This window comes from Athene noctua, chromosome 1, assembly GCF_965140245.1.
Source record: "Athene noctua chromosome 1, bAthNoc1.hap1.1, whole genome shotgun sequence".
NCBI lineage: Eukaryota > Metazoa > Chordata > Aves > Strigiformes > Strigidae > Athene > Athene noctua.
Window position 1 is genome coordinate 18,327,413 of NC_134037.1, and position 27,217 is coordinate 18,354,629.

The following is a 27,217-nucleotide window of genomic DNA, read 5'->3' on the forward strand; positions in this document are numbered from 1 at the left end:
TGCCTCTCTCCCTTCCAGGGCTGGATTCTTCTCTACATTCTGTTTTACTGCTACCCCATCCAGTTTTAAATGTCCCAAGTGACAACATTTCTGCTTCCCCCCTTAGATATGACTATATGAAAGCAGTCTCATTCCTTAAATAGGGAATCAACCCAGCTCATTTTTAAGAACTGCCTAATTGCAGTATTTCTACTGCAACATAGGATACAAGACTTTTAAAAAAAAAAAAAGCCCTTTGGGTCCTTAAGATTGTTTAGTTGAGAACAAACATTCAACCTAAAGCTCCATCTTAATACTAGTCACCTTGTGTCCCTTCCTCCCCTCCCAAGGTTTCTGATAAAATTAGTTTCATTGCTAGAACTATACAGTGGGGTTTTGTATCTTACTTAAAGGTATGGTTGGTGTGAAGAGTCCTAAAAAATTTCACTCTGAAATCTCTAGTCTGGGCCAAAGTTGTGTAAACTGTTGGTGATTTAAATTTATTGTTCAGGAGGTACAGTGAAGGTGTGTGTTTGGTCTGAGAGCATCCGGTGTATAAGGAAATTCACAGCACAGCAATATCCCCTCCACCTTTCCCTATAACAGGACCTGTGCAATGGTGACAGTACTGGATACAGGTGGAAAGTTCTCATCACACATTTCATGGGAGTGAAAAAATTTGTTCTTTCTGCCTCTTCCCCACTTTATTCAAGTCAGTGACACTGAAAAGGGGAAGAGAAAATAACTGAGCACAATCTAAGGGAAAGAAGAAGAGAGTTTAGATGGAAAAGCAGTTGATGTTCTCCTACGCATTCTCCTCTCCTTGTTCTTGCCCTGTTAGCTGAAGGCTTACTAGGTTTTTATCTGATCTCAGCCTCTGAGCTGGGTGGGCTCCAAGTTACACGACAGAGCTACTGGTGTGGCCGGTGCATCTCCACTGTGTTTCTTGAAGCTACAGAAAAGCAGCGATAGCATTTCACCTCCCTGCAGGGAGCAGAGCTCTCGAAAGACAGGGCTGGTAGAGAGCTATGAGCAGCAAAGGGTGGAAGATAGTTTCAGCAGGAAAACAAATTATTTGAATATGTGTAGGCCTAAATTAAGGTTTTAAGATAAGCTGATGAGATTGTTATGGTGATGAATTATTTAGAATTTGCATATAAAATTTTTTGCATGTAAACAATAACACTGTATGTATTCAAATATGTGATTTATAGATTTAGATACTGTGTACTGTGTAGACTTCTTGCAAATTTTCACTGAAAGCAAAAATCAGGCTTCTGGTGTGCTACCCTTTCTTCAATACCTCCTGCTACTTGGATGAGCATCCACTCCACTTCTAAGTTATCAAGGGGACCATAGTTAGTCGTCGGTTTTTCTGTGCAGTGAAGATCACCAAGTCAACAAGCCCCTTAGAAATTACAAGATGTGCTGCAATGAGTTGAAAACCTGTGGGAAAGTGATTTAATAACCAGTGAGCAGATTTGATGAAGACAACTTGTACCTGACGGGGTGATGAATGATCACAGATAGATTATCTTGGAGGAAGGACTCCTCTTCCTCAGCAAAAGTGGAAGTGGTTCATACACCAGCTGACAGACCTTCATCCCAGAGAAGCCAGTGCTGTTAAACCCCCCTCAAGCCATGGCAGCTGTCTCCTTGTTAGGCAGACCATCACCTGGGAAGTTTGAACTGGACAGAAGGAAACCTCTTTTACCAGGAGGGTAGCACAGAGCTGGGACAGACATCCAGGCAAAGATGACTCTCTGTCCTTGGAGGTTTCCAGCTCAGCCAGGGAAGGTGCTGGCTGCTTTGCTCTACCACTCACTTTGAGCAGCAGGTTGGAGTAGACACTCCCCCAACCAATCCACCTTTCCATGGTACAGTAATTCTGCAAAATCACACAGAGTTTAGGGGACATCTTTAGGAAATCCGAGGTCAGTTCAAACCAAGGTATTCTTGAGGCAATTGCAGAAACTAAAGTTTGAGGCTCATAACCTCAAATCTCCAGATCAAACCACAGAAGCAGACAACCTTAGCTAGCTTTACAGTGAGCTCATCCAACTCCGGAGAGAGACAAAGACAAGCAGGTGCCACAGTGGCAGATGAGTCTTGGTCCAGAGACTTCTCGCAACCCATCCTCAAAAAAGAGATAACTGTAGCCAACATGGGAGACTGTCTCTCAGGGTCCCTTGGTTGCACATCCCCAGGCAACCTTTGGTCACTCCTGCAGCATCAGAATTTCCTAACTACATTCTCCATTGCTTTATAATCTCCAAAGCAGACATAGTTCACCTGGGAACAGGACGTGACTGCTTTACATCAAGGGCTGGGCAGTGAAGGCTGTGCTTGGATGAAGTCTTTACAGAAGGCAAGAGCCATATTCAGGGCTTGTCCATGTGCAAAGGTTGGAACATTTTCTTTACTGAACAATCAAATTGAAACAACGCTGAAAGGCTCTGTGAGCATGCAGTTAAATACAAACCCTGAATGGAGATTTGGGTTGTGAAATCAGTACCTAAGTGTGGGAAGGGAGAAGCCATCTTCTTAATTCACCTCTTAACCTTCCCCTAAAACATTTTGTTCCCTTTCTGTTTTCTCCCTCTGTTCCACTTAAGCAGTGTTTAACATCATTTACACTCTGCATACTGTTTAGGTATGCCTGTCCTCACCTCATACAAGGGTGAACTTCCTGCTGAACTTCTATCCACTGTTCATACCGAGAAGACATGCTTGAGCCCAGTGCTGAAAGTTGCTGAACATCTTTCCAGTGCTGCAAAGCCTCAGCTTTCATTTACTTCAAGATAAGTGTCTGACACACTGCACATCATAGAATGTTCTCCTGCTGGGTCTATGCAAAGAAGAGCTCGGGTAATTACTAAAATCTTAATTTCAGCTGTCAGTAATAATTTCAGTTCTGCCTGTCAAAGAGAGTTGAAGCCACGTGTCTGACAGCAGGCTTTGGGCCCTGGATACCTTAGCATGTAAAGTCATCTGATGCACAAATCCAACATTTTATAATTCTGCTGCTTTAAAAACAGCCTTTTCTGATTACAAACCTGACATTCGGCCACTCATTCATTTCCTGGATTTAATTGCAACTTCAGACTGCAGTCAAACTGCACATTTGAGAACAATCCTTGTTTCTAAATTGGAGAGACATGGATTTGATGGATAGACCCCTTGGTGGATAAGGGATGGTCACGCTCAAAGGGTTGTGGTCAACAGCTCAATGTCCAAGTGGAGAGCAGTGATAAGTGCCATTCCTCAGGGACTGGTGTTGGGACTGGTGCTGTTTAACATCTGTTTTAGCAACATGGAAGTGGGATTGAGTGCACCCTTGGCAAGTTTGCCAACGACACCAAGCTGTGTGGTGTGGAGGGAAAGGATGTGCCATCCAGGGGGACCTTGATAAGCTTGAGAGGTTGGGCAGTGCAAACCTCATGAAGTTCAATAAGGCCAAGTGCAAGGTCCTGCACATGGGTCAAGCCAATTCAGTGCACAAATACAGACTGGGCGATGAGTGGATTTGGAGCAGCCCTGCTGAGAAGGACTTGGGAGTAGTAGTGAATGAAAAACTGGATATGAGCCAGCAATGTATGCTTGCAGCCCAGAAAGCCAGCCGTGTCCTGGGCTGCATCAAGAGAAGTGTGGCCAGCAGGTCGAGGGAGGGGATTATCCCCCTCTGATCTCGTGAGACCCCACCTGCAGTGCTGTGTTCAGCTCTGAGGCCCCCAACAAAAGAAGGACATGGACCTGCTCGAGAGGGTCCAGAGGAGGCCACAAAGATGATCAGGGGGATAGAGCAGCTCCTTGATGAGGACAGACTGAGAGAGTTGGAGTTGTTCAGCCTGGAGAAGAGAAGGGTCCGGGGAGACCTTGTAGTGGCCTTCCAGTACTTAAAGGGGGCTACAGGAATGATGGGGAGGGACTCTTTATCAGTGTAGTGATAGGACAAGGGGTAATGGTTTTAAACTGAAAGAGGGTAGATTTAGATTAGATATTGAAAAGAAATTCTTTACTGTGAGGGTGGTAAGGCACTGGGACAGGTTGCCTAGTGAAGCTTTGGATGTCCCCTCTATGGCAGCGTTCAAGGTCAGGTTGGACGGGGCTTTGAGCAACCTGATCTAGTGGAAGGTGTCCCTGCCTGCAGCAGGGGAGTTGGAACTAGGTAATTTTTAAGGTCTCTTCCAACCCAAACCATTCTGTGATTCTATGATCTTAGAGAAGTATGTGCAACAGCACAGGGATGTGGGAGATGCTCCTCTTCTTGTACTTGGTCCCCATGCCTCTGCCTGTTCTTCCTATGTGCCCTTTCACTTCATGGTCTTCCCCTTCCAAAATGCATATAGCTGGCCACTGGAAAACAAGAAAAGTTCTCAATATATATATTTAGCATTCAAGAGCAAGCAGTCCACAGAGATTGCCTGTTGGGAACCCAGACCCTTCCATATTGATGGCCAAGGCAGTGTGGGAAGCACAGCTGAGATTCAATACTGGAAGCCCTCAGGACCACCCCTGAGCTAGGTGCTTGTGCTGATGGGCTACAGAGGTGCTGATGGCAAACGAAAAGTTCCTATTGCCTTCTGGGAGAGAATAGCATCAATGTCCTCGTATTTGATAGCTGCCCCAAGTACATAGATCAATAGAGACATTTTTAAATCATCTCACCAGTTTTAAAAAATGTAGTTCTTTCCAGGCCTTCTTCAACTAATATATTTCATTTTGATCAATCCTTCATCTTTGTTTTAAAGGTAATATCCTAAATTTCTCAAGCACATAGTCTTGCCAATTGTTCCTTGCTACAAAGTCCCTGTTTCCATAAGAATATATTTTTATTATGCTAAAATCTAAATTACATTTCAACCTTGCAGTTATTTGTCTCTACTGGTGTAGCTACAGGTTTTAGTTTGGTTTTTTTTTAACTAAGATCATTTCACTAATACCTGTGGTCCCATATTACAGCACAGCCCACAGGTGGTTGCATCAGTGGGAAAATATCTGTGCTGAGAGAGTAGCAGTGGGCTGGGCAAATGATGGGAACTCTGCACACCAGCTTGGCCAGTACCAAAATACTTATACAACTACAAGGTGATTTCAATATGAAGATAGACTGCTGGCTGAACAGGAGCCAGCAGTGTGCCCAGGGGGCCAAGAAGGCCAATGGCATCCTGGCTTGTGTCAGCACTAGCGTGGCCAGCAGGGACAGGGAAGGGATCTGACCCCTGTACTCGGCACTGGTGAGGCCGCCCCTCGATTCCTGTGTTCAGTTTTGGGCCCCTCACTCCAAAAAGGACATTGAATGACTCGAGCGTGTCCAGAGAAGGGCAACGAAGCTGGTGCAAGGTCTGGAGCACAGGTTGTACGAGGAGCAGCTGAGGGAACTGGGGGTGTTTAGTCTGGAGAAGAGGAGGCTGAGGGGAGACCTCATCGCCCTCTACAGCTCCCTGAAAGGAGGGTGCAGAGAGCTGGGGATGAGTCTCTTTAACCAATGAATAAGCAATAGGACAAGAGGGAATGGCCTCAAGTTGCACCAGGGAAGGTTTAGACTGGATATTAGGAAGCATTTCTTTACAGAACAGGTTGTTAGGCGTTGGAATGGGCTGCCCAGGGAGGTGGTGGAGTCCCCATCCCTGGAGGTGTTTAAGAGTAGGGTCGACATAGCGCTGAGGGATCTGGTGTAGTTGGGAACTGTCGGTGTTAGGTTAACAGTTGGCTAGGTGATCTTCAAGGTCTTTTTCAACTTAGACAATTGTGTGATTCTGTGATTCTATATATACTTACAATTGTCTTGCATTGAAACAAATATTAATATAAATTTGTGTACCACTTAAAGCTATATGACTGTATTATGTTTGATTAATGTAAGAGACATCAGTGTTTTTACTTCTGTTACAATATTAAATTCAAATAGCAGAAGCACCACTTCTGATAAGGGGGACATTTTTTCTTCCGAACATCCCCCTGGCTGAGTCAGCTTCTATGCACCAATAAAGAATCCCATATAACTCTGCATAAAGCAATTTTCAGTTTCACAGAAATGTATTAATCTAGAATTCAATAGTGTATAACCTAATCTTTTATTATTATTTACATTTTTATAGCAGACATATACAGATAATATGCATTGAGGTATTCAGGGTGAATAATACACTTTAAAATCTTAGTGAAAAAAACACCACAGAATAGTCTGGTTTGCAGATACCACCTAGGCATCCAAAGCTTAATTATATTCTTAGTCAATTTTGATTTACATTTAAATTACAAATTACATTTTGCTATCATTAATTTACAATGCTACTTAAAAAATACATATTCCATGGTACATGAATAATAATTCAAAGCAGTCAGATCTTGTTGGATTGTTATGATCTCTTGATAGTGGGTGCTGAATATTAATATTTCTAGAAAGTTTTCTCCATTGGAATATAACATTTCTTAATGTATAAGCCTTGCCTATTTGAATTCAACCAACCATTCATGGCGCAGCCAGTTGCCATAGGATTTGCTGAGTGAGCTGCCTGCACTTGCATTTTTTAGAAGACTGCAGCGTAGCTCCATGGAAAAGCACTCTAAACCCATGTACACTTGTTAATGGGTCACAACAAGGAGCTTTCTATGAACCACTTCACTCTGTGATCATGTTAAATGTCAAGAACCAAGTAGGATCCACTGACATCAGTGTGTGGCTGGGTGGTTTTCAAGGAAGGCTTGGAAGCGAGTGGGAGAGTTCATCTGGGCCCCAGAGAAGGAGGATTTCTTCTCTACTTTCCAGGGTGAAGCGTTTGCTTCTGTGGAGCTGTCCCGAGCATTTGCAGTCTTTCACCAGTAGCTCACGGTCTCCTGTTGACTACAGGCATGTGTTTATGACGCTCATGGAGCATATTTTGCTCCAATGGATAATTGTTTCCATAAATCTCAGAGAAGCTGAGTTTTTTTATTTGCCTTTAATTAATCCCATTCCAGTGTGGTGACAAGCATCTTCCTTTGAGTAAAAAACCAAAACTGGATGCTTGTTTCTTACTGCAAATTTTTTTGGTGTACGTAAGCATTAGTACGGCTGTGCTTCCCCCAGCAAAGGCCAAATCTGGTGATTGCGTAGTGCATAGCCAGGACTGCTGTGACAATTTCATCTGCAGAGGATGTCCTGTAGTTCACAAGACTAAGCACGGCTTAAGTCAGTTGGAATGGGAGGTAGGCAGGGCTGTACAGTTTTGAACATCAGTTTAAGAAAACTTCAGTCTTGAGATTCAGAAACATTGAAGAGACATCCTTGGCAAAAAAGAAATCCATGCTCTCTGTAAGAAAAAACGGAAAGAGGTTGTGAAAGCAAAGCACAAAATAAAACAGAAACATAGTCACTCAGTTACAAACAGCATTAATGACAAATGACTAATAGGCATGACTGTTCATAAAGCTGAATTTATCTTTAATTTCCTCTCTCAAAAACTTTTCAGGATCATGAGCAATAATATTTCAAATTTATTTTGCCAGAAAGCTTATTTTTTGTTAGGAAAGGAGTTGCCTTGTAAATGCTGTGACAAGTTCACCTGTTTTTTATCACACTCGGGTTATTTCATTTCAGCTCCCTGAGACAATTTGCTATTAAGTGGACTCATTTGCAAGGGCTGCTTTAGAAACTTAAAAAAAAATATGATTAAAACAGAGACCCTAGCTACTTTTAAAATCCTTTTCCATCTCAGTAGAACTGAGGGAGGAAAATATGTAATAGTAGCTTCACAGAGATTAACTTCAACAACACATCTTGGAAGTCCACAAGAAACTGGCTCCAAAATAAAGTGAATGTGGTTGTAATGATGGAAAAGGAGGTAGAGTCAGGATTAACCTTAGTTTGGAAAAGTCTGACTTCATGTTACTCCTCATGACAAGGACCTGCTAGACAGGATGCTCCAGTGCATTGAAATCTGCGTCCTTTGCAATTCAGGGAGCAGATCCAGTAGGAGGGCAAGCACACCATTTCAGTATCACTTTTGCACAGCCGGCAAAGCATTTCCAATAAAAATGGTGTTGGGCAGCTGACAGGTATGATTCTGGTAAAAAAAAGGAGTATCATTTTCATATACAAGGTATTGTACCATGAATTCACTAAGATGTTTAAATTGGTTAAATCAGATATCTACATAAATCTTGAATTTTCTATTAAGTAACCACTTTTCCAGTAAAAAATTAATAACTTTCTCTGCAGAATAAGTTATATTGGCTTTCAAAGGATATTAATGGCATTCCCATGAGCACAACAAACTTTGTAGATGTAGTTCTCAAAACAGAATTACCTTTTCAAGCCTTTTTCAGCTTGTTAAAGCCCTGTTACTAATGGGTTAGGGTATATGATCACCAACCCATGTGCCAGGATGGATGAAGAAGGAACTTCTCATTTTGGTCCCTTTATGGTCATTAGTAATCCTTTAGCTTCGGTCTCGCTGTTCAGTCCTGTCAGTCAGGAGGAGGATCTGAAGTTACTCATTTATCACTAACGTAATGGTGCAAATGGTCATGGCATGCATCATGATACTAATGTGAAGTTGGGGAAGTTATGGATTAGTGTTGGCATTGTCACCACTGATTGATGCTGGCACTTCGTTGCCTGGGAATGAGCAGTGAATATCTCCCACACTCCCTCCTTGTGGTTGCACATCCCTGAGAAGCATGGGAGGAGCTCAGACTCTGGCCTTGCTGCTCCACTTTGGTGCCTCCAGGATGTCTTCACCCTGTCCCACGTAGGCAGGGGGCACCCCCTGGCTCCATCCCTCACCCTAGCTCCATGTGAGCTCCACCACCCACAGCCAGCCCAGGCGGTGCGGGAGCAGAGGTGTCCTTTTTCCTCACGCGTGCTCGCAGCCACTCCTGTCCACATCTGTGCCTCTGTGAACTTCAAGTGTTGACACTTGGTGTGAGTGCTGTGAGGATTAACCACTTACACCTCTGTAACATCGGAAGCTGTCACAAGAGCCATACAGATGTTGACAGAGGATCCATAGACCTGAGACTGCACATTGCAGTTCAGCTGTGTCTCATGCATCTGGACCCAGCTTCTTTGGCCACATCCCAGGCAGGGACAGAAAGATGGCAGGATCTCTTCAGGCTTGGACAAGTTGGGGGGATGCTCATTTACAGCTTCATTTTTCAAATAGAGCATCTTCTTGTAGAAAGATGGTCCCACCTGTTTTGCTGATTAAGGATACCAATTAAACTCACACACCAGAGTGAAAAGAGTAGGTGTATTTTACTGGTGATAACCAATGTAACAGAGTAATACAGAAAACATGCAGTAAGAAAAGGCAGAATAGTGCACCTAAAGCAGCAAACAGGAGAATACAGGGTAATGCATCAAATCATTACTACATTGAGAGGGAGAATAGTGATTAAGACAGATCCATCACCACTTGCACAGGTTACCATCACCCAGCCCCGCAGTGGCTGGGCAGCCCCGGTTACAGCGAGGGTTTGCAGAGCCTGTCCCGGCAAGGGGGAAATCCTACACGGTGCATCCACCCACAGGTGAGGCTGCCAAAGTCGCTGTGAGCGGGTCCAGCCTTATATACCAGAGATCGACCAGCCAGAATAGCTGGCACCTTTGTTTTGAGCGGAAAATTTCTGGTTTCATTCTCCTGTTGGATTCCACCCAAAGCCTGGCCGGGGCTCAGTTGGGGGGAGACCAAGGGAGTTTCTAACAAGGCCAAATGTGTGGGTTCTCAGCCTTGAACAAAGCTAAACAAGGGGAGTTGGATACATTCTCTCCTCACTACTGATTATATTTTGTCTAAACTGCATCTTTCACTAGCGAGTTTACATACTTTGTTAATGATTACAGACTAAGTTAGCAGCTTCAGTTTGGGGCCTGTTGTTCAGGCTTCAGTATTTCAATGCTTTAGCGCTTTTTACATCAGCATAAGTGGTTTGTTATAACTTAGTACAATACCTACTAGCACTATGGTTTTCAGATATAAAATATACAGGATTCATCTATAGGTCAACTCTGGCCTGGGCCAAGCCTTAGCACCTCACCACCATGTCCCCAAACATCAACTGTACATGGGCTGTCCACCAAACAAGACACCTGCACTTTATGAGCTATGTTGTCGTATTCATCTTTTATGATTTCCACCATGTGAATTTACCCCCTTTGGGTAACAGGGAAGACTCTAGGTTGAATATTTGTGCATGTGTTTTCCCAGCTTGGGACTGTATGGAAGATGAGCGAAACCATCCCACCAACTACCTCCCCACTGACATCTTTCCGTAAGCCTCTCCTGGTGGCGTGGGAGACCAGCAAGCAGCTCCTGGAGGCTTGATCAGCTCATGTGCTTAGATCCGCTGCAGCAGCAGCAGCTTCGGTAAGGCATGTGCATTCATTTTTAAATGTCATTTCTATTCATCCTACCAGTTGTGCTTTTATTTACCATTTAATTTGTAGACTTCTTCACTACTTTCTCTGCCATCACCTGAATGCTGGCCTCCAGACATGCACCATTTCTGAACTGTCTGCTCGCAGTTGTGGCGTTTTAGGACAGAAAAGGCTTTTTAATGACCAAAATGCATCACATTTGACACCGCCTCATTTGTTCACCTCCTGGATAGCCCACGTCCAGCATAGCTGGTATCCCGCAATCTCCCCCATCTCCGTCCTATTCTCTCAGGGGTGCTTTTTTCAGAGTGTGCACCTGTCTCCAAAGCAACTAACCACTTTTGCTGGGAGCGAAGCTGCCGTTCACTGCCGCCTACACACAATACCTCCCATCACGGCTGTTCTCCATCACCATAGAAACTGCCCTCCCTCTGCGGTCCCATCCCGGCTGACCTGGTATTTACTTTATCAATCTGTACAGTTTATTCCCAGTGCCGATGACAGTTTCTAATAATGGAAGGTTATATCCCATGCCAGGACCAAGTTACTTCTCTTTTATGTGCATGCAAGTGTGGAGGGGATGGGTTTGCATCTGTTTCTGTCATTTCTAGCAATAAAAAAAAAAAAAAAGTAAGCTTGTATCTTGACATCACCTGCCTGAAAAATATTTGTTTCATGTTTGGTTTTAACATCTTAATCCCTCAGGTAAAGACAAGGAACAGAGGTGACAGCTGAAAATTATATTGCTTTTCCTTGTCCCTCTCTAATTCCCTTCAAAGCAAGTTCTTTCCTGGGACAGGAAAATATTACTTTTCAAAACCTCTCAAGATTTTCAGGATCCTGAGAATTACTCCATTAACCACTCCAGAGTGTGTTTCCCACCAGCATCCCCAGCTGAGCAGCATGGGTTTGTTTTGTCTGCTGGAGACCTGGAGGAGATCTGGCATGTGTCAGGACTCTTCTCTCACCCCCCCCAAATCATGGGACAATGTCAAATTCGGGCCAGAGCCTCCCCACATGGAAGGCAGGAGAGGATGCAGGCAGGTGAGAGTCTCTATCAGACCGACCTTCTTCCAAATTTCAGAAGGTGTAAAGAGAGTCTCCTCTTTATTCTTCGCTAGGTTTTACGCTCTTGAGTGGCACCTACTCAGTATATAGAACCTTACGTGCAAAATGTGGTGGCTGTAATTGCACATCAGATACTGAGGTCAAATGTATTTATGAAAATGTCATCCCAGCTCTGTCTTCTGTTTCTTCCTGCTTTATTACTTGGGTTTATATGACAGGCAGATGGGAAAATATAAGGAAACAAGGAGACAATGTTGGTTACAGAGCCTTTTTAGTATGCACTGCTTTCTCCCTAGGAAAGTATCTTTACACCCTAATCACATCACCTCTCAATCTCTCTTTTTATCATAAACTAAAGAGACTGAATTGCTCATGGGTAAGGACTTTTTTCCAAGACTTCAAAATATTTTTCTGGCTCTTCACTCCTTTTGAATTTTAAGGATCAATTTCAGCCTTTTAGCCTGAGGGTCCTTGGCTTTAGATTTGCTTTCACAACCTGTCCCAGTTTGCTAAATCTCAGTCAACAGGCTCCTACTTTTTCCATGTTGTCTCTGGGATGAAAAGCTTTTCATGATGATGGGTGAAATTACAGGGCACCGCTTTCCTCTGGAGTGGCCATGGTGATCTTCACTCTTCAGCTGGTGTGAATCAGTCCTCCAGGACCCCTCTTCCCTGAGTGCTCTCCAGTACGATTTGTGTTTGCTTACTGCAACTTAATCTCAGCAGCCTCTGCACCTCAAGGGAGGGATGCAAATCCTTGGCAGGATGTTTCAGGAATCCTGTTCTGCCGCTGCTGAGTTGAATGGTGTCCCACCCCATACGGAACAAAACTTTCTCATGTAAATACTCACACACATGAGTTTATTATCCGTTTTCTGCAGGCATTTTTCTCTCACAGTGAAATGATGACAGGAGTGATGAACAAAATGGCAAAGACTCCAGCCAAACCCATGTCTCTCTTTAATTCCAACGGGTAGTCAGAGAAATGCTTGGCAGTATTCAGCCAGCTCTATTTTTAATATTGTGCTTACATGTGTAATGACCATGTGCACATAATAGCTGTCCCCCTCCCTGCTCCACCCAGCACTTTCCAGTATTGCTCACTATAGCTTCAAGCAGACATGCCTTATGGCCATTCCTGATTTGCGATGGCATAATCCAGGGAAAGCACCTCGGCCATTACACATGCAAATGTGCTAACTATCAAGAATATTATTTTAATAGATTTTTCACCGATAGCTTCTCCTGTTTGTCCCACTCACCATCCCAGAGACCCATTCAGACTGGGATGCAGGGAAGGGGAGACACCAAGAGGGAGGTGGGGATCCAGCAGTCAGTGTGTTTTACTGCCGCTAGTGCTCCACATGCCCATCACAGCTTGGAGCTTCACAGGTGGGCAGGAAAAACAAGGCAGTCACCCAGCCACCGCTGGCAGGTGGCTTTCATGTGAGATAAAACACCTGGAATCACGGCTGGGCTGTCCCGAACCCAAGCAGAAGGGGCCCAAGTGCTTTAGCTCATCATTGATCAAAACTCCCCTTGATTTCTGGCTGCCTGGAGCGGCGGGCAGCAGTCAGCAGCAGTGGCCAGCTTGTTCGGCCAGCCTCCCCTCCCAGCTGTTCCCAGTTCTGCAGTCATCCTTTCAGACCTGCTCCTGCAGTGAACTTGCAGCTTTCAGCATTAACACAATACTAGCCTCCCTAGCAGCAGCAGAAAATTATACATGAGCGATGGTCAAAACCATGGGGTCTTGTGCAGTACAGAGCTTCCACTAAAAAGCAGTCGGAGCATGATGAAAAGCAGGATTTATCATTGCTGAGAACATCTGTAGCAACAAGATTTTCCAAACCTGTAACTTCAAACTTTGTGAGGAACATTATTCATTAAGCTGTGGTCAGTGCAGGAAGTCAATTTTGGACATCTTAACAGAAGCAAAGGAACCATTTACTGTTCTTGCTTCTTAATAAGGTCTCCTGGGGTTCAAGTGTATAAAGAGTGGCCAGCTGGCTCTCTCCATGGCAGCAAGAGTAGCACGGTGCCCATCCTGCTGCAAAGCACAGGGTCATATCCCCCTGGAAAAAAACACAGGATCAGCCTTTATTTTGGTTGCTGCTGCCAGGGCCAGAGGAGCTGAGGGTGTAACAGTACCACTGAGTTGTACTGTGGAAGTGGGAATGGCAGCAGGGACACAACCCTCAGTCTGGGCACATTGCATTGGGCCACTGAGTATGGGACCTCTGACCTGTGTGTGACCCATACCAATCCTGCAGGACACTTGCACATCATAAACACCCCATTTAAAATATAAAGTTATCCATTTTTACTCCAGAAAAGGTGCATCTTTGCTGTAACCCATGCTGCTACCCATGTAGCCATGAACACACACCACCCCAATGCTGCATTATTCTGTGGTAAGCTAAGCTGTTAGGACTAAAATCAGTTTTAAGCTCCAATACATCATTTATTTCCTTATGTATTATTAACCTGTTCACTTATTTCCTAGTTCAACAAACTGAAAGTGAGTAGGAGTTGGTGAGAACCTACAGCCAACATTTGTGTTTATTTCTCCCACAAGAGGGGAAATGTCCTGGCCATTCTCCTGAATTAAAACTGGTTTTGTGTTTCATGCTGAGCTGGGATAATATGATGGAAGGATGAAGCAGTGGACTAGAAAACACCAAACTGTTAGCTTGTAGCCATAGGAGAGTTTCTTTGTTATCTTGTCGTGCAGTGCGTGGCTGTGAGGACCGCTGGCCTGTAGGCACGGCAGCAATGCCTCAGCATCGCAGTGATGGGAAATGGCTCAGGAGGAAGAAGAACAAGCAAACAGCTAAATTGACCACACTTGTTCTGTTAACCATGGCCACGGGCTGCTGTCTTCCACCTGCTGGCCATGCATTTATAATGTGATTGCTCTGGGAGGTGATTTCTTTAGGGAATTAATTCCAATTTCCATAACAAATTCAGCCCTTGAGAAGCATGATGCTCATCTACAATGCTCTATAAATAATAGCTGTCTCACTGACCAGTTACGCTACTCACAGCCCTATTTTATCACCAGATGGCTGATGGAGAAGATGATCCTATTTTTATCTGTTCTGCATTGCCCGTGAAAAGCTTGTTGTTTACCCTGTACTCCTCTTTCTGAGTACTGCCCAAAAGGAGATATTCTGTGAGTGGGATCGTTCATATAACCATTGTTAATGGAAAGGAGCGAGGATTTCCCAGTCTTTCTATAAGCAAACGGCATGGCAACTATCTGCTACCAAACCACAGCTCATGAGCAATTCCAAAGAGCCGCCTCACTAGAGCGAGGCCTGAACTGTCAAGTGCCAAGAGATGTTGCTGACTCCATGATTTTCTAGACATTTTTGCAGTTAACTACTGTTGTCATGTCACTAAAGTTATTCAGGAACATTATGATATGGCCTAACCTGTTATTATCCTCCCAGGGCAGGGTACAGGAAATGAAGATGGCAATTACCCACTATTTAATTACACTGTCCATTAGTTAAGTCTTTTCTTCCGTGCACAAAAAGCCTTCACCCAGGATGAAACCCTGCTCTACACCTCCATGGAAGTGTGAAAGTGGCTAACAGCTTGACTAGCTGCAGCCACTCAACCTGACATCTTCAGGTGGACCCCACCAAACAACCTCAAGCTGTGCTACCTGCTCCTTGGCAATGCAAAGCTTCCTTCCCATATTAGCTTGTCCCTCACCTCTGCATATGGGTGGACTGAGACCTCGGGGATTCAGGCAGACCACATGTGGGGTTAGAGCAACTAACTCCAGAGGTTTCACCTTTCTGAGGAGGTCACCGGTAGACATCTCCTAACCCAAGAGGGTCTGTGCTTGGACGGCACCAACAGAACTTGTGCTGGAGTGCTGCAGCGTTTCACACCAGGAAAAAAAAAAAAAAAAAAAAAAAGTGTCTTCTTTTTTCAAATAGACAAATAGCCTTAGGAAAAAGCAGCAACTCAAAGCATGCTCATTCCTTCCCCTACAACTTTAAAATAACAAAGCTGCATTTTTGTGGGGAAACAACAGGAGCTGCCTCGATGCAAAGAGTGTGGAAGATGAGTGTGAGTCAGGAGACCTGGGCCAGATCCTTTGATGTGCTGTGCTCTGGAGGGGCCGGGTGAGATCAGCAGCTTTCCATGTTTCCTGACTCCAGTACCACCAGGGCCTGCCCAACTCTGAGAGCAGAGGGGGAAGCTGGGGAAAGCACGAGATGCTTTTTGAGCAGAGCAAATCTAGTAACCTGTGAAATTACAAACAGCTTTGTGCTACCTGAGCCACAAAGCAGACTCGGAGATGACCAAAGAAACCTAACGCTAAATCTTTTCCCAATTAAACTAGAAGCTCTTCAGCTTCCTCTTCACATATTCATATAAGGCAAGATGCACATCCCCCGATTTCTGCCATCAAAAATTTGGATACTTCATCTAAATAGTTTTGGAGAGGGAGAAACAGGATGAAGACTTTAGCTATGATTTAAGAATATAAATTAACATGTGGGCACTGTGGATTGTGGAGGGCTTTGGGTCTGCTGTCATGACACACATGGATCAGGGAGGTTAATGCGCATCTGGGACAACCATATCATTTAGAACCAATATACCTTTGGCCAAAATGGGCACTGCCAAAACAGTGCTGCCATAAATTTTTAAGAATTTTTTTTTTTTTTTGCTTGTTGCACTAAAGATTTTGAAAGAAAATCCTAACTTTACTCTTTGAGAGAGACTTTTAGAGAATCTAATTTTGATGTCTCTTCTGTGGGCTTTACTATGCAAACTCTCTAACTGAAAAGACCGTTTATGAAGAAAGGCAACAGAATTGTGCTTTTCATTTAGACAGAGACGAGGCATCCTCTACATTGTAAGGGAAATATCATCTGCAGCGCAAATGAAATATCTCTTTGTAAGCCTTCAGAGCCAAAACCAATTAAATTAAAAACTTACATCCCAGAATATAAAGTTCCAAAACACTTTCTTAGCTAATAAAACCTCTAAACCAAAATAGATTTAAAAGATGCATTCTGTTAACCATTGTAACATCACTGGATGAAAGGCTGCTTCTTTTTTCCCCTTACATTTTCTCTTGTGTCAGATTAAGCATTTTGCAACAATTTAAAATATAATTAAAATTTAGAGTCCTCAGGATGGAATAATTATAATTACTTATTGTCAGAATGGGTGTGGAAAAAATCTTATGACTTGTGATCCAACTCTCACTTCATTACAGTACCTGCAATACTTAATTTGTGAAACCAGTGTAATTGTATTTGCAATTTGTGCTATCGTGATGGTGTGAGGAAAACAAGCAGCCTGCGAGAACACTGGACAAGGAGCATGCTGCCCAGCCTCCTGGCCCAACTGCAGTGAAATTGCCAGCAAAGCAAAATAATTTGCTTTTGCTTAGCAGGAACAACACTCTGACCTCACTCTCCAAATAGAGAATTTCCTGCTCCTGCTGCTCTGACTCAGCAGCTTGCTCAGAGCAACAGGAAGAAAACAAAGAGGAAGAGGTCAGGGAGGAAGGCAGAGGTGGGAGCCCAGTGCTTGCCCGTCCTCTCCTGTTAGTCCTCCTGCTGTGGCCTCGCACGTCCCGCTGCGCTGGCGCTCGGGGCCAGGCCTGGGTCATGGTGCCAGAGTCCATCCATGTGTCGTTTCCCTGCATAGCCTCAGCACTCCCTGCCTCCCACCTCTCCCCAGGTCCACTGCCCAGAGTCTTTAATGGAAAGGTCCCTACAACACAAAAATATTTGCGTGTGGATGGAAGGATCCTACATGATTTTGCCAACTGACAAGCACCATCCACAACCGTAGAAGTAAAAGATGCTAGGAATTCAGTATTGCTCCTGTAGGCCCATCTCCTTCCCACTGACGCACTAAACCTCCTCATTAAGATAGAGGAAAGGATGGCACTAGAGTCATGGAGGGGAAGAGGAATGGTGAGCCATCACTATTCCCTTCCCTTTGCATCCAGAACAGTCACGCATGCCCAGCCTGCAAATAGCAAAGCAATGACACTGGATGTGGCTCTCATATTGTTTTTATGCTGATGCCACGGATGCTAGTGAGGTTATTATTGATTTACAGCAGCCTGAGATGAACAGGAGCATGCAAGCCTCATGAAGCACAGCCATGCAATTGCAGTGCAGCCTCCCAGCATGCAAGACACGGAGATGAAGATGTGACTGGGAACAGTGCAGCAGAGTCCTCAAGATCTTAGTTGGCATTGGAGAGAAACTGGAGTAGAACAAACAACTTTGAGCAAAGACCACGTGCTATTATATTGCTTACTTAAATGCTGATTAAATATTACCTTTTCAATTTGTATTTGTCAAAGGAACCAAATGATTATACTACTGGTGATATTCAAAGACTACCTGTGGATGGATCTGCAGCTCGTGATGCCAGGCTTCTCCCTGCTGGTACCCTGGCTCTCAGTATGAGCAAAGCAGTAGTTGTAGGTCCCACACTGAAACCTTTCCAGCTGGACATTTCACTTGGATAGTTATTTATGGAGTGACTCACAAAAAACAAATAAGGAGGGAAGGGAATTAAGTGTTCTCAGTTTTTCTGCGATTGAGTCAGTAACCACAGGGCAAGAAATTCAGGCATGAAGCTCTAGCACTCTCCAGTGAAAGCGGGGCTGTCCCCACAGGCAGGCAGGGTAAGGCTGGTTTGCCCTACCACTCTGTATTGGGTGGACTACACAGATGGATATCCTAAAATAGCAGTCGCAGCTTTTGCCCTGAGTCCCTAGAAATGCTGTCTTTGTGCCAGTACATTAACTAGGGCCAGGGCCCCAGCCCAGAAACTGTCAGGGAGGTGTCCACGCACTGGTGTGCTTGTGGCCAGGAGTCACAGCCCCTTGGAAGCAGCCTGGAAGGGACCACCTTGTCCTTGGGATGTGAACTCTGCCCCCAAGCCAGAAACCCCTTCAGGGCAGGGTGTTGGTGAGGATGGAGGCTTTCACAGAGGTGGGGCCGGAGGCAGCGCCAGGTGTACCCCTGAATGCAGCCTGAGATCCACCTCCCCTTTGCTGGGGAAGGCAGCGGTACCCCACAAGGTACCACTCAGGGGGCTCCCAGGGCTGCTGGAGTTTGGTTATGACCCCATGGGCAACTCCAGCAGCTGGCCCCAACGCTCAGCTGCAACCCCTGCACAGTCCTCATCTGCAGCAGTCATCAACTGTGGCCCAAAACTATTCATCATTAGAAAAAAACAATTCTAGGTAGATTTTGCTACCTAGATAGATGACATCAGTCAGTATTATGGCATTGTTAACCCACAATGTCATCATCTACTACACCTACCCCTACCTGCTGTATCCCTCCCAGTCTTGGACTTTGCTCTTTGGGAAGTTCTGTGCCTAATACAGGGTGTTTGCTCATGCAATAAGGAAATAGAATGATAATTTTCTTTTCCTTTTTTTCCTTTTTTGTAGTAGCCCCATGTAATGGGGTTCACAACAGGTTGGTTGTAGGTGATGTAAAATTTCCATTCGTTCTGCTCTACAGTGCATGTGTGTAGGAGCCCTGCATTGTGTTTAGTACTCACATGAGAAGTGGGATAATAACCCAGTGGATCCCACTGTTTAAAATATGGAAGTGGAAAAAAACTCTTTCTGCATGTGTATGGCCATTTTCTGTCATGCCTAGATCCAGCTGTATGCAATCCAAATATATTCTCTTATTAAAATCACTTTGCCTTATAATGTATTTGTAGACTTAACACTTGTACCCAGAGCAGAACTGAGCAGCCTGCTTTATCTCACAGGCGGGGTGTTTGGCAGCTGCCTCCAGCTGTGGAGCTCTTTCTCTCACCAGGTGCAGATGGCAGCAAATCTCCTTCCTCCGAGCTAAAATGCAAATTCCAGCCCTTTCCAAGCTAACGCGCTGGAGAGTAACAGCTCTCTTTTGTAATAAATCTCGAATATGCTGCCAGGCACATCCTCAGGAAAGGGCAGACGGAAGGGAAGAGGGAGAGACAGAGGTGCATCCATGCTGTAGCAGATAGGGCAAGGGAGAAAATCTGAGCACTGGTGTAGATCGATGAAAATAGTGCAATTAAGCAGGGACTATAAGGTTTGCAACAATTAGATTAATACTTTAAAAGATGCTGTTGATATGCATTGCTTTCCTTTTCTGATTTAAATATCACTGTAGCAGCAAGCAAAGTCTGCAAACACCTTCTAAGCAGCTGGGAGAGGGGTGCTGCGGGGTGCGGGATGCACATGGGCTGTCGCGGTGGCCAGGTAGAAGGAGCAAGCTGGGGAGCATGTTACTGAAATCTGGGAAGCAGTTCAGAGACAACTTCTATCAATAGCCCTATCATCAATGTCCATGGTTGCAGCAGGAGAGGACCAGGCAGGAATGCACGGGCTTAACTGTATTTTCCGACATGGGGAAAAAACCCATCACCCACCATACTAACACGGTCCCTTTTGTCTGCTGCCATCACACACATAGATACATTGTTTGCTAGTTGCACATGGCTTACAAACAGGGGCACTAAATTTAGGTTGAAGTGGTGGGGTTTTGTTTGAAAACAAAACAAACAGAACGAATTAATTACATGAGTCTTGCAAATGAATACAACACAAAAGTCAAAACAGAAGGCAAAATAGCACTTTTCATTTCTAGGGCTGAAGCATCTCTGCAAAGCTTGGTCAGGGTTGGTGACTCCTCCTTGCCAAAATGAAAACAAAGCACTCTGATCCACTCAAGAGCCCCTGGCAGAATTAGAAAACTTGGGTTTCTTGCCTCTGCAGAGACCACTGGAAAGATCTGAGATGGGGAAGTCATTGTGAGACAGATTTTCTTCTAAGCATCGTGCAATAGGAAATGCAATTCCTGATTTACTTAAACACTCTTCATGACAACCAAAGCAGACGGAGCCAGACTGGAACCTCAAATCCAACACCAAAAATCCACGACCGGGAAGACCCATGTAATATATCTCTCAAGCCCACACCAGCCCTGCCACACTGGTTCTTACCTACTACCTTAGCTACTACTGTTTTTTCCAGTTTCCACTTGGACTTGGTGGGGATTCTGTGCAACCCCCTGAGCTTTCTAGCAACCACAGCAAAAGCCAACCATTCTTTGAACCCAAACTGTACCCCCCAAATACATCAAAAGCCCAAATCCTTTCTCATCTTCTTCCTTTCAATACAGAGGGGAGCACTGCTTTGGGAGACGCAGAAAATGAGCACCTGCTGCCCCTCTGGCTGCTTTCCACATGCTCCTCATGCGTGTCCACATGTCCCTCACCTTCAACAGCAACTGAAGTGCTACTAAGGAAAGAGACTGGTTAAGAATAGCATGTTGAGAAGCCCACAGCAAACTCCTGCTAACAACAGCTGTATGGCAAACAAAAAGCTGCAGAACAACAAATGCATTTTAAGAAACAAGAGCAACATCATTAAAACTATTCCTTGTCCTCAAGCGACCAACTAAACTGTTGGGTAACTGTTAGGAGTGCAGATGGGAGCTAACACATTTGGCGTGAAGTGGCTACTCGGTGTCGCTGCAGAATAATGCAGCTGGAAAAATTTTTGCCTGAAGTCCCAGCTGGCCAGAAATGCAGGGGAGGTATGACCTGATGTGACCAGAGCTGGATGCCTAGGAGCAGCCCTGTCAGCTGGGAAAGTGGAGGAGCTGGCTCTGGGAACACTGGATCTGGATTAAAACTTGGCAAAATTGGGTCCAGCTATAAGCATCTGCCCCTGCAGGGACCTGCGATCGGGGCGCTCCAGGTGTGCAGGCCTTCTCCCTGGGAGCTCGGGGGTAGCGGCTCTGGACCTTGCTCACACCACCCTGCTGCTGGCAATTTAGGAAATAACAGCAGGTATGGGCAGCATCCCGCTGAATGCGGAGCACTGGCAGTGCTGGGTACCAGATCCTGCTCGGGAACCTCAGCTGTTGCTCAGTGAACTGAAGGGTACTCACAGCACAGGCACAAGGCTGAGGGCTGCAGATCAGGATTGCCTCTGGTCCAGCCTGTAATGGAGTTTACTTTGTACAGAGCAAAACACTTGTTTTCCTCTATAGCCTCCTCAGTCTAGGAACAGACACTCTGGGTTCGACCCTGGAGTTCCTCATTTTGCTTGCAGGCTATATTTGGTCTTTTCTGGTTTTAAGTCTTCTAAAAATGTCTTCACTTACACATGCCTTTTAAATTTATTTCTTTCATCTGTTTTCTTATCAGCTACCAGGAGGCTATATTTAAACCTCAGATACGGCATTAGCTCTTTGGCAATATTTAAATTCTTATAGGAAAGTGGTCTGGAAAATGAAAAATTAGGTTAATTGTTTGATCAATTCAATAAAGCAGAACAGCATCTCTGCATTTTAAACTCAGACCTGTGTTATCTGACAGGGAGGGTGCTTTTTGTTTGCGTCACCTAGACAACTCTCCCTCAAACCTCGCTGACGTAGACCTTTGACATCAGTGCAGGTCCTATCTCCATGATTTCTCTATTTGCGTGTCACCACCCTCTCGATCGCAAGGGCAGGAGCTGGCAGGCTGACTCTGCCACCAGTAGGTACTCCTGCACAGCAGGCGTGACTCCCAGTCCTTAAACATCACCTCTGAGTCAGCAGTGACCCCACAATTAGTGCTTGGGAAAGGAGCATGTTGCACCATTTACTTCACATCAGTAGTTCCCAGATGACTCACAAGTGGCATGAGCTGGCACAGCTCAGTTGGAGACTTTCTGGGATCAGTAGGGCCCTGCCCTCTTCTGCACACCCTGCTCTTGTGTTTGGCTACATACATTGTGCAGAGCAAGAGTTAAAGACAACCCTGAGCAGTGTAGGTCAGTCAACAGCCTCCAGGCAGCCATCCGGGTTCCCATGGGAAGGCTGAGCCCTGGGTCTCCATTACAGGAGCCCTTCTGACACTGGCTGTCTTCGATGGGAAGGGGTCTCTATTGATTTTTCAAGTTTTACCAAAAAAAGTCTATTTGCCTTCAAAGTCCAAGGGGAGAAAGCTCCTTGAATGAAGGGAGGAAAAAGTAAAAAAAAGTTAATGGTAGCAAAAGTGTTGAAGAATTGAAACCGAGGGTGATGCACAGAGTGCAGGTAGGGATTCAGGCAGGCCAGTGCATGTGCAACAGGATGCCTGTCATCAAAATGGAGCACATGCAACTGCACACTGCCCCTGTATCAAGAGAAACATAAACCAAAATGTAAAAGAAGAAACAACAAAAAAAGATGCCTTGCCCTCAAACAGCTGTGCTGGGCTTCTCTCTGATGAACACAAACCCAGTGTATTGCTTCTTGCTGAACAACTTGGTCTGTAACCCTCCGAACAGCGCGGCCCCATTGCTCGCTGGGAGCTGCAAACCAGCCAGCACTGGCTTGTTTAACCAATGGTAGGATTTTCAGTTTCTAATTAAAGCCTCATTAACTAAGAAGACAAATAATACTTAGGCACAGTCTATAACTCCTGGGGTTTAATAGGGAATTTGCAGACCTGGCCCTTAGACATTGCTGATCTTCTGCTGGAAGAGGGAATCCACTGAGGAATTACCCTGCTGGAGGCACTGATTACAGGTTCAACACAATGATTTGTTATCATTTGTTTTCTACTCCTGATGTGCTTGACAGTGATTTGATACATACATGGGGTAAGAAACCTTAACGCGAGTTACAGGAATAGCTCCAGACCTAGCTGGCTAGAGATAGCTTATCATTTGAACTCTCTGTTGTATACAAGACTTTCTTAGCCACTCTTTCTCGAACAATCTCTCTTCCTGGCTCACAGACCTTTTATTTTGCAGCTTTGTTGCAACGCCACTTAGTAGCTCCTGTCTGTTTATTTTTCTTCTCATTCCTGAAGATGACATGCAGGGAGGAAGCACCCAGAGATTTCTCTGCTCCTCTCTTCCTCTGTGTGATCCTGAACCTGCCTGTAGGGATACAGACTTGGCACAGCTTCTGCTGCCAGTGATTTTTACAGCATGGCAACTTGAACTGCCTGGATAACTGATCTGTTGTGTTTTCTAAAAATCAGAAGTGCTATGCCCCTCAAACTATGGGACATAGTTTGCTGGGAGGCACTGGTAGGAGACCTGGAGGTTGTCCTTGAGCTCTGCATCATGGGAAGAACACAGTCCCCACTGCCTCGTGGGTACCAAGGGCTGCAAAGATGTATATGATACGGATGGGGAGTGGTTTTTCACACACTGAGACCCCAAGGGAAATCTGCACTCAGTCCTCTGATTAAAGGCACTGACAAATCCCTCCCCTCCTGTCAGTGCCTTGCTATCCCTGTGAGGAAGACTCACGGCTGTTACTCTATACTCCAACCTGGCATCCAGCAGCAGCTGTGTTTGTCAGCTCCAGCAGCCCTTGATGCTGCGGCCGTACATCCAGCTGTGCTCATAGATGAGCCCACTTGGAGCTCTTTCCTCATTCAAAGCTGCTCATCGCGATGTGGGCGTTGTTCTGCACTTGCAAGGATATTATTTTGTTTCCCAGGGCTCAGGGGAGCCCTAAAGACTGGCATTTTACTCGGTACATTGTGCTGCTACCAGCCAGTCGGGTTTTAACAGACAAGCACTGGCAAATCTTGCACTGCTGCTACAAGACTCACTCCTCCCTTCCCTAATATCATTACAACAAATAACCAGGGACACCCTAATTTCTCTTAAGCAGCTTTAGGCTACAGCTTCGCAGACTTTTGTCTCAATAGGCCTTGGCGATTGGTAGCCAGCAGCTGGCGGTAGGTTGAGTTGCCCTTTAATTGGCTGGAGATGCCATTTGGCAACGTGAGTTTTGGAGGCCCTCAGAGGCTGAGAACATGCAACACAGCTAATACTGTCCAGCACCCAGCAGACTGGTGCGCTGGACCACTGGCATCCCAAACGCCCCAGAGCAAAGCCTGTTGGCACACATCCCTGCTGCAGCACGTGGGCAGGGGTTTGACCTCCTCCCAGGTATGCTTGGCTCAAGGAGGACACCTACAAAGTGGACTGAGCTGTTTCACCATAAATGTAGAGCAGCACCAACCTGCCAAAAGGCACTTTAAGCTATTTATGAAAGTGCTGAGTGACAGAAATGTATGGTTAAAGAATCTGCCTTAACGAGCAATGGAAACTTCGCATGGTGATGAGGGAAGCAAACCCCACTAAAGTTTTGCTTGCTGGGGATGTGCCAGGGTGCAGGACTCTCCCATCTGGAGCAGGGCTTTCCTGCACAGGAACCCTCCTCATGCTATGAGGCTCTTTGCAAGGGTGGGGTCTGCCCAAATCAGACCTCCCAGGCTCAAGAGACTCCGAGGGTTTGCTCACCAGTGAGGCACACGTGGGGTGTCTGGCAGCACTTTAGCCATGCTTTGCACCACAGCAGGTAATGTGGAGCTGATATGCTAGGATTGCAATGCCCTGGGAGGCTTATGAAAAAGCATCCCTCCCATTTTAGTGATGACATCTGGGATAAATGGTGGTGGTGTATGGGCTCTCCATCCATTCCCCATCAAATGCTGTCAAAACCTCCTTCTGCACATCCCTGACCTCCCACATCCATCCTCCACTGCAACCCAGCAGCCATCAACCTTCACCACAAGTGGACTCTTGTTTTCTTCTTTTTCAACATGAAGGTGGTGACAACCCACTGTCTGAAGGGCAAACAGTGACACCCAGCCCTTCCTACCTCCACATCCAGGAGAGAGCTGCCCTCCCTTGGACCAGTCCTCTGCAAAAAAACAGTGTGAGACAGGGAGAGAGCCCGCTGTCCTATTGACCTGATCTCTTCGCAGGAGATTTAAGGCACCCAGCATTTTATAAAAATGGGCATTTTTATCAGCGAATTGGGTTGTCCTGTAAGCAACTCTTCACCTGCATCTTAACTCTTACCACATTAGTAAAGCCCCTGAAATGCAAAATCAACAAAAACTGCTTTACAGTGCCCTGGGCCATCACCTTCCCAGCCCGTCCTGCACTGGAGCTGCAGCCTCTGCTTTCCTTTCCCCTTCCCCCTTCTGGGTTTTCAGTCTGCCACTAGTCCTGCATTTGGTTTTCAGACAAACAGGGACTTTCCCCAGGTGGAGGGCAAGGAAAAGCACCCCTGGCCTCGGGATGGGGGACCCTTGGTCAGATGTATAAATCAGGGAAAAGAGGAACAGGCAACTTCACACCAGCTCTGTTATCACTCTGACCACATTCTCACCGGGGAAGGTAACGCGTGTGAGGACCCACAGCCCAAAAGATGCTTTATGGGGAGAAGAAGCATCAGAGAATGGTTGAGGCAGCCTAACATGACAAGCTAAGGTCATCTGAAAGACTGACTTCTAATTTCATTTTTATATTTTTGTGTTATTGCCTGCCTTCATTTCTCTGCTGCCAGCCAAAATGAAAATGGTATTTATTTCCTACAGAATTAATACTCATTAGAGAACTGGCACCACCACAGCAACAAGTGTCTGGCCAAGGAGGGTTTGCTGAGGGCTGCTGTCCTGCTGTGCTGCTCTGGCAGGGACAAGTCTTCTGGACAGAGAAAACCAAGGGAGTGTTTGTTTTGTGCCACGGAGATGCCCCAGGCACAGGGAAACGTGGGTGAGTCTGCACATCTTCCACTTGCACATTGACTTCCTGCAGCTCCTCGGAGGTCTTCTGCATTTACGTTCTCATTTATGGAGGGAGACAGAGCACTTTGATCCCAAAGCTCCATGGTTGTCGCTTCACACCTCCTGGCGCTTGCTGCCAAGGATGGGAGAGACAGATCCGTCCTGCTCCAGGGACCAGTGAGGGGGAAGGACCAAAGCATCTGCTGCCTCCTGGCCACTGCACCACGGCTCCTCTGGTGCTGAGAAAGCACCAGGAACTGTGCTTGGGAAGCACCTATTGAGTCCCACATCTTCCTTGCTTCTTGGTTAAGACTGCGATGGGGGAATTAAATGAGGCAAGGGATCATCTAAAGCATTTGTGTTGCATTTTGTCCTTTTGTATATTACGAATCACACATTTTGTGACAGGAGTTAGCATGCCAGATTGCTTTTCCAAATAATTATGCACAATACACTCCTTCAGCCAGCCCTCCAGTGACTCACCAGCAGGTAAAGCTTTCAACAGGGGAAAAAAAAATCTTCCAACACGTTTCCATGGGCTCTGCACAGCCACCAAACAAACATCAAGTCTAGCCTCTTTGTACTGCTGTCTGGCTGCTGAATCCCACATCAGACACAACAAAAGGAGTTTCGTGTACAAGAAAGCCTGCAGAAGATGGTCTGCCTTGGAGAAAAGCAGGGATTTCAGTGGTTTTGGTGTTGTCTCCCCTTCCTTGCTTTGCTTTGTTGTTCTGAGCCACCAGGTTTACCAAAATGACCCAGAGACAGAAAATAATCTTCAGGGTGGAGCAGAACGTTACAGCTGGGTTCGCATTGTAATGTCATGTACCAGGGATGGCTCTGACAACAAAGAGCGTCAGGAATGGTGAATCTCTTCACCCCATGTCTCCTCACCTGCAAGCGAGGGTCTGGGAAGAGCCCAGACCCTGGTGAGTGCTGGGGTAGTCTCAGCTGTGCTGCCAGAGCCAGGAGCTGGGTGCCTGCGTGGCTGTTTGCAAAGCAAGATCGTGCATAGCAGGGGAGTTCACACCCAGACAGACCACTTTTTGTTTTCAGAGAGTGTGGTTTGGGGGCAGCAGGGTTAAAGTTTAATTAAGCAGTGCCTCAGAGAGGAAAGTCCCACCTAGAAGCTTGCCATCATGGGAGCCTGAACACATGATCTCTTTTTAAGCATCCTTATTTTTGCACAGCTGATGGATGTGATACTTCACAGAAAAGCAGATT